The sequence below is a fragment of the Sinocyclocheilus rhinocerous genome, unplaced genomic scaffold (genome assembly GCF_001515625.1).
Source record: "Sinocyclocheilus rhinocerous isolate Xijiao unplaced genomic scaffold, SAMN03320098_v1.1 scaffold1786, whole genome shotgun sequence".
Taxonomy (NCBI): domain Eukaryota; kingdom Metazoa; phylum Chordata; class Actinopteri; order Cypriniformes; family Cyprinidae; genus Sinocyclocheilus; species Sinocyclocheilus rhinocerous.
In genome coordinates, this window is record NW_015628942.1 from 138,530 (window position 1) to 147,893 (window position 9,364).

Below are 9,364 nucleotides of genomic sequence, written 5' to 3' on the forward strand. Positions count from 1 at the left end.
GAAGGCCTCTGAGAAGCAAAAACTCCAATTTGATGTTAAAATAAATCCCAAACTACAAAAACGGTATAAAGGTCCATATAAGATCATAGAGAGGGTTTCAGAAGTATTGTATAAGGTTCTGGATCAGGAAAAGGGAGTAATGATTGTTCAGTTTTCATTTACATGTACATTTAGCAGACGCTTTTATCCAAAGCGACTTACAAATGAGGACAATAAAAGCAGTCAAAACTAACAAAAGAGCAACAATATATAAGTGCAAATGACAATCATCTCAAGCAATGATTTATATATATATAAGATAAGTATAGAAAATTTGGAAGCCGCTCTTGCCAGTCTTGGGGCTTCAACAACTAAAAGCAAGACAGTCTCGGTCAAATGTCCACTTCTGAAACCAGATTGGTTGCTGTCCAGGAGGTTGTTCTGTGTGAGAAAGGCAGAGGCTTGATTGAACACAACTCGTTCAAGTGTTTTTGCAATGAAAGGTAGAATGGAAACCGGTCTGTAGTTCTCTAAAAGAGTTGGATTAAGAGTGGGTTTCTTAAGAAGTGGGGTTATACGAGCCTGTTTAAATGTTGAGGGAAAAACACCAGTGTGAAGGGATGTGTTAACGATGTGAGTGAGTGCAGGTACAACAGCAGGAGAAATGGCTTGAATGAGATGAGATGGAATAGGATCAAGCGGACAAGTAGTAGGATGATTGGAAAGGATGAGTTTAGAGACTTCTGCCTCAGAGAGTGGAGAGAAGGATGAAAACGAGTGTATGTTTGCTGATAAGATGTGTTAGACAGTTTGTGGTGTGGTAAATTGAAGTATTAAAAATTCAATTGAAGTCTATTAAAGTTTAATAGACTCAAGCCTCATGTTTCTTCCTCCTTGACAGGTGCGGCTGTTCTTCAGGGAGGTGGACCAGAGACGTGAATATTCATCTATATTTAATTTAGAATTTAGTGTTTGATAACTTTATTCAATTTCTGTTTATTTACTTGCTGAAGGTAGCTAAATAATATGATATTTATTATAATGGGTTTATGTGAAGATTGTTTTAAGTTCACTTAAATTAGAAGTTGTTATTTTCTTAAGTCTAATAAATGTTAAAATTGATAGCTCTCAATTACATTGTGATGTTGAATGGCTATAGTCAGTGGTTAAATATAAGCGGAAAAAAAAAACTATTTCATAGAGACATCAGTAGTACTATTGGTATCAGTGATACTTGCCTTCAGTCATGCCACCAAACAAATATTAAAAATATACTATCTTTATGTTGTTTCTCCATTAATTTGAAGAAGATTGGACCTTAGATTCAACTGGACCTTATTTACACATGACACTGCTCCACTGATCATGTACTGGTTACTCCACTGCACACCTTGGATCACTTCCTCCTCACTCTTAACCTCAACATGGTTCCTGACACAACACATACCCCTTCACATGTCACTTTTTGATGTCATCTCTTGATGTTAAAAGTGCTACTGATATTTCTGCTCCACTCTTACGTCTTGTTTAGACAGTGTCTGCCCCTTGTCTTCCTGGCAAGCTCATACCACCTCTTCTGCCCCTTGGCTATCTGATGTTCTCTGTGAGCATCGTTCTAAGCTCAGAGCTGCAGAAAGAGTATGGCGCAAAACACAAAATCCTACCGACCTTCATGTATATAGATCACTCCTCTCTTCATTCTCTGCTAATGTCTCCACTGCTAAAAGGACATACTATCACAGCAAAATTAACAATTCGCCAAACTCTCGCATGCTCTTTAAAACATTTTCCTCCTTCCTTTGTCCTCCTCCTCCCCCTCCTTCATCAACTCTAACAGCTGACGACTTTGCCACATTCTTCATTAATAAAATGACAAATCTCAGTGCACAATTTGCCACACCACAAACTGTCAAATACATCTTACCAGCAAACATACACTCGCTTTCATCCTTCTTTCCACTCTCTGAGGCAGAAGTCTCTAAACTCATCCTATCCAATCATCCTATTCCGTCTCATCTCCTTCAAGCCATTTCTCCTGCCGTTGTACCTGCACTCACTCACATCGTTAACACATCCCTTCACACTGGTGTTTTTCCCTCAACATTTAAACAGGCTCATATAACCCCACTTCTTAAGAAAACCACTCTTAACCCAACTCTTTCAGAGAACTACAGACCGGTTTCCCTTCTACCTTTCATTACAAAAACACTTGAACGAGTTGTGTTCAACCAAGTCTCAGCCTTTCTCACACAGAACAACCTCATGGACAGCAACCAATCTGGCTTCAGAAGTGGACATTCGACCGAGACTGCCTTGCTTTCAGTTGTTGAAGCCCTAAGACTGGCAAGAGCGGCTTCCAAATCTTCTATACTTATCCTGCTGGATCTGTCCACTGCTTTTGATACGGTGAACCACCAGATCCTTCTGTCAACCCTATTGGTAAATGGCATCTCAGGAACCGCACACCAGTGGTTTGAGTCTTACCTCTCAGATAGGTCCTTCAAGGTATCTTGGAGAGGTGAGGTGTCCAAGTCGCAACATCTAGTTACTGGGGTGCCTCAGGGCTCAGTACTTGGACCACTTCTCTTCTCTGTCTACATGGCATCACTAGGTTCTGTCATTCAGAAACATGGCTTTTCATATCACTGCTATGCTGATGACACTCAACTCTACCTCTCATTCCATCCTGATGATCCGACGATAGCTGCTCGCATCTCAGCATGTCTAACAGACATTTCTTGTTGGATGACGGACCATCACCTTCAACTCAACCTGGCTAAGACAGAACTGCTTGTGGTTTCAACAAACCCATCACTTTATCAAAATTTCACCATCCAGTTAGGCTAATCATCCATAACTCCTTCAAAAACAGCTCGAAACCTTGGAGTTGTGATTGATGATAAGCTGAATTTCTCAGACCACATTGCTAAAACTGCCCGGTCCTGCAGATTTGCTTTATACAACATTAGGAAGATCAGGCCCTTTCTTTCAGAACATGCAACACAACTCCTTGTTCAAGCTCTTGTTCTATCCAGGCTGGACTATTGCAATGCTCTCTTGGCAGGTCTTCCAGCCGTCTCTATCAAACCTCTACAATTAATTCAAAATGCAGCTGCAAGATTTATCTTTAATGAGCCTAAAAGAACGAACGTCACACCTCTATTCATCAATTTGCACTGGCTACCAGTAGCTGCTCGCATTAAATTCAAGGCATTAATGTTTGCCTACAAAACCACCACTGGCTCTGCACCCATTTACCTAAATTCATTACTTCAGAGTTATGTGCCCTCTAGAAGCTTGCGTTCTGCAAGTGAACGGCGTATTATTGTGCCATCTAAAAGAGGCACAAAATCACTTTCACAGACTTTTTCATTAACTGTTCCCTCCTGGTGGAATGACCTGCCCAACTCAATCCGAGCAGCTGAGTCCTTAGCCATCTTAAAAAAACTACTAAAAACGCATCTGTTCCATCTTTATTGGACCCTCTAACTCTAGCACTTTCTATTCTATTTTAATTCTACTTTATCTATTTATCTTCTTTTTTTATGAAAAACACTAGCTTTCTATTTTTTCTATTCTATATACTTGTTTTTCTTTGTGTGTGTTTGTGTGTATATATATATATGTTTGTGTATAATATAGTATATTTAAAAACTTTAATGTTAGGTGGGATTAATCAATAAAAAAATGTGTGATTAGTTATTTTTTTAATCAATTGACTGCACTAATATATAAACAAATCTTTACAGAGGAAGTACAAAAATGACAAGTTTACGTTTCAATTACCAAAACCCTACTTTACATTCCAGACAAGGCTTTTAAATTACATAACACATGAAATTAGAAAAAAATAAAAATAAATCAAATTTAACACAGTTGTCTATCCTTATTGCAGGGCTGTTTATACAAGATATAAGCTATTGTTACTGTTTTAAAAAAATCTATAGCTTTGAACTTATATGTCTAATGCAATATACTTCTGACTGAACGTATATTCACACAGCATTACAATGGGTTCCAGAGAGGCACTACTTCAGAAAACTGAAAGAAGAGTTTGTACCTTCAGAACTTAGTCTGAACCAAAGTTATGTCAGCAATATCAAATGTACACGCTCCAAACAAACTCTGAGGGAGGTGCTCATTTAGCTTATAACGCGGGACAATTCGAGTAGTTATCTAGTTTATTTATTTAGTTTTTTCCCTATTTTTCATCTACGTATAATGTATCTGTCAGACATATTTTAGGGATCTTCGTTTTTTCAGTTTGAACAGTCTCTAATGCATCCTTTGGCTCAAATAATACATACCAAACTGTATTATTATCCTTCTTTAGAGAAGTTCAGCTCAGTACCGCATGGTAGAATATTTATTGTATTATGTAGAAAATACTGTGGAACCGCATGTATTTTGAGGCTTCAGAGTGCCGCAAAAGTAACACTGACATACATATAACTATACTTGTACTCTTCTTAGACAACATACGTCATTTTACACATATTACACTTACCAAATTTGTAGATTGAGAAAATTTTCAAACTTTGTGGAGAAGCTCACCAAGATGGCTGACGAATGTCTACACGAGTTCTCATGATAAGTGATGTTTAGAATGTGATATTGTTATTGAATAGATTCAACACTTTTTTTTTTATTTTTAGGTTGAGTGGGCAAATACTCTAGTTCAGTCAACTTACAATCTAGTTGAGACAGAGAAAATGTAAAATGTTAAGTTGAATGATCAAATCCAGAAGCTGCAATTTGTGTCAACTTAAAAAAAAATTGAAACAACTAAACTTCGAAATAATTCACTGGATTTGCCAGAGGTTTAAGGTTGTAGGATTTAATATTTTAATGAAAACTACATTACCATATTAATTATAAACACTTATTATAAACGTCAAGTCAGAAAATTTTACGGCAATTAACGGCATATGAAAAATATGTTATAATAATCAACTTGGGCTAATGTACCTCTCTCATTCGAAATGTGTTTTGTTTGACTTATATTCCCGGGAAATACTGTGTTTTTCCCATTGGAAAATTTTTGGTTAAAAGATTTTTCTTTCTTAGCCCAGGAAACATAATTCAGTCATGTTTCTCAACTTTAATTCGGAGGTTTCTTCAAAAATAAATCAACTGCTGTCCTACCGTTGGAGTATAGAAGTATAAAATAGAATTTGAAAAAATGAGAAATGTTTGATTTCATATTGTGATCTCTCAATTTTAATGGCAGACTTTGGTATTGGCAAATCTGAACATTGTTGAGATTGTTTTTGAAACTCTAGACGAGAAATATGAATACAAGGCTTTTCTTCTCAAGAGAAACACCTGAAAAATAGTATACTTAAGCAAAAGTCTCAATTTGCTGTCTGTTTAATCTCATTGCTGTCTAGGAGAGATAATTTAGAATCGGATATTACATGACAAATTCTTTAATTTCCACAAGGAAAACCATAAAGAGCATGCCGTCTGGTAAAACATCACTGAAGTCATGAAACGATGCATGTGCTCTCAGTTTTTTACGCTCCTCAGCTGTGGTGTGAACTGCAGAGAAACTGTTCCAATTGGCTGTTTTGTCATTGATTGTGTTGCGTCACGACCAGTTTTTCTGGTTGGGACAAACCCAAGCTCACAATCGTTGACAGAGTGATCACCATTGCAATATTTTGCTATTTGAAAACAAGAAACACGGATGCCAACAGTTTAGCCTGTTTTGTGTTAGTTATTTTTGACTAAAGTAACATTAGTGACCATAGACGTATTGTTTTGTAATTTTCTAGCTGCAAAATGAATGTCACCAGTATGAACCAGACTTAGAGACTTGCAGTGTCACTCTGTACCCTTGGCAATGTACCCTTCTGTCCTCCAGCTAAATATTTATCGAAGAGAAACTGTGTGTGTGAGGACGGTGATGATTTCTGACTCCGTGTTGCTGCTCTGTTCCCCTAACACCTGTGTGCTAATTAGGGTCATATTGGTGCATTCCACGCTAATGACTTCAGGCTGCATACAGTGGCTGTAAACATTTACTTTCATCGTCTGCTGGATGCTGTTATCTCATTGATGGCATGTGCATGTGTGTGCAAATTAAAGTCAACATGGTCTAAAAACGGACCTTTTTACTTTCTGAATAAATGTCACTGGACTATTATGCACAATTCATCAATGCATGTTTTTCGAAAGTTTTTCATAATTTTCCTCCACAACATACTAACTTTCTCCGCCTCTAAAATGACTTTTCTTTTTGTGTTGATGTCACCAGTGCTGTCTTCGAGTCATGTTGGAATAATCGCATTTACGAGATGTGCGAACATAACACAATGACAGAATTACCAGCGGGATTTTCTTTGAGCGCTGTCTTTCCGAGTTCAAGGCATTATGCAAATTGGAACTGGTCATAATAAGTTGTAATTATGAATGTTGACTGTTCGATTTGTTTTATACGCATTGTGTGTGTCGTCGATGAAGAATAGCAACAAAGCCTGCAGTAAAGTAAGATTTATGAGGCGACAGGCTTGTGTGACTAAACATAAAGCATCAGTTAAACACACATTAAAACACATTGTTTGCTCTTCATTTGCTTGCACCAGCAAAAAGATTCCTGTGTTTGTCATTGAGTGAAAAAAGAGACAAAGAAACATGAAATTGCCCACTGGGTCTGTTTTGTCCTACTAAAACAACATGCACATTACGACATAGTTGTGATTCGTTAAGAAGGAAATTCTCAAGAAGGATGTGAGGGAAGAATAAAATAATATTAGCCAATAATTTCGCACCCTAACATTCATGATCCAATCAAATCTCGTTTTTGTGCCATCCTACACAATTCTCCACTGAATGTTCTGTTTTACTCAGAAAAAAACATGACACTACAGAAGTTAAACCGGTTGTGAATGTCGTTTCATGCTGCTTTTACAAATTGGGAGGGTGTGTTTCAGTATCCCATCAATAATGTTGATCCAAATGTTTGTGTTTTGCAGCTGCCAGTTCTCTGGATGAAAGAGATAAACAGCACAGCCACCAGCGCTTCATTTTTACTGTGATGAGCATTTGGAGGCAAGGTGACGTGTTCTGCTCTAGTCTTCAATCATATGCTGCCTTCTCAGAGCGAACAGAAAAAGATTTAAAAAAAAGAGTTGCTCATTATTAACTTCTACTTTTTTCTTTTTTTTTTTTTTACCAGAAGAGATCAGATTAATCAGAGAAGTGGCATTTACAATAACATTTTTGCAGTTTAATTAGGTAAGATTAACTGGCAAGATTAGCTTTGCGCTTCTAAAATGATGAAAATGTAATAAATAAATAGATGTTGCCTGTTGATGTTTGTTTGAAAATACACCTTTAATTCTCTCTTTCCACAAGGATTCAAAAACTTAAATATCTAAAAAAAAAATTCCCATATACATACATTTGCTACGCTTAGAAGTGATCTCAATATCTCAAATGAGCTCAGATTTACCAAGTCAGCAATCAAAAGTCTCAGATCTCAATATGATCTCAAAATGTTCTCATCAAATTTATCTGTGCATATCGCTATTTATTTTTTTTATCAAAAACATTGAGAAACATCCCCTTCCCCTCACAATGACAAAATCACTGGAGTTTTTGTTTTCTCACATATTCGAGAATCCTTTCATAATAACCAACAAAGTATAAAAATCGAGTAAATAAGACATTAATTGTGCAATATAGACAGCTTTTAAAAAAAAAAAAAAATTGCAAGAGAACTCAGTGAGCTCACGCTAAACTAAAGTGATTGTCAGCTTTTGTGATCATATATATATATATATATATATATATATATTCATGCTGTTAAGTACACACTGCAGTCTTGGGAGTGATAACCGTATTTAAATGTGGGATTGAATCTGAAATTACATAGTGATAACCATAGCATGGATGGGACAATTCAAAACAATACACTCAGAAAAAAAGGTGCAAAAGCTCTCACTGTGGTGGAACCCTTTCAAAAGGTACTAATATGTACCTTTAAGGAACCAATATGCATCCTTTAGGGTTAAATAAGGTAGAAATATGTACCTTTTGAAAAGGTACCACGTTTGCGGGAAGTCGTGGCATAATGGTTAGAGAGTCGTATTCGTAACCCAAAGGTTGCGGGTTCGAGTCTCGTACCGGCAGGGATCTGAGCTGCACTATTCCATATAATAAAAGAGCTGTCAAGCTCAGTAAAAGTATAAACAAGTAGTCCAAATAACTTTCTGAAGCCACATGGTAGCTTTGTATATAGAATAACTGTCTGCATATCCTTTAAAATATAGTGTTACATGGAAAAAAACAAATACAGATTTGGAGTCATATGAGAATGAATAAATGATCATTTTTGGGTGAATTATTTCTGTAATGCTATAAACCCTACTGTATCATATTTGATACGCAAATATGACCTACAAATAATCAAAACTTGCCTGGAAACCTTATTGTTACACAATTGACATGCCTTCTGTTGTCTAAATGATTTTTTTTAGCAAGTAAAAGTCCTTTAGTATCATTCTAAAAATGACAACCTTTAGGTCGTGGTACACATGCCTTTTTTTGTGTGAAATCTTCACTGATTTTCATAAAGTAAATATAAGAATACATTTTATATTGTTAATAATATTTTAAGATGAACGCTTACTTGACTGAAGCAACCTAGGTTTACTTGATTAGTCCTTTAGTATCATTCTAAAAATGACAACCTTTAGGTCGTGGTACACATGCCTTTTTTTTGTGTGAAATCTTCACTGATTTTCATAAAGTAAATATAAGAATACATTTTATATTGTTAATAATATTTTAAGATGAACGCTTACTTGACTGAAGCAACCTAGGTTTACTTGATTAGACATAATTTTAGAAAAAAAAACAATGTATCAAATATGATCCATCAGACTTTTGAGGAATGTTTCTATGTACATCTCTGACTCATTATATTGCATTGCAATATATCAGAATGTCATATTACATTTTGGCCATATAAATATAAACGACTGTACCAAATTGCATATTTTTGCTCAATTTGAGCCAATACATTTTCTCTCGAATATGAGCTCCATATTGTCTTATATCATACAGTATGTGCATAAAAAGCCTCAATAGTTCAATAACTGGTTCCATTTAAGTTGCCCTCTTTCTCTGATGAAACACCCACTCATCTGCAGCAAAGCATTGTGGTATTTCCCTCGCATGGCCTCTTGCTGGCTCAGCACTTTTGCAGGGGTGAATCTCATCCCTGAGGGAATCTCATTGGAGTTGTGAGTGTAGGTGGAGCCTTTACTATGTGCTGGTCCACTAGAGGCTTGTAGTGTGAGGTGTGTGTGTGTGTGTGTGTGTGAGAGAGAGAGAGAGAGAGAGAGAGAGAGAGAGAGAGAGAGACAGAGATTATACG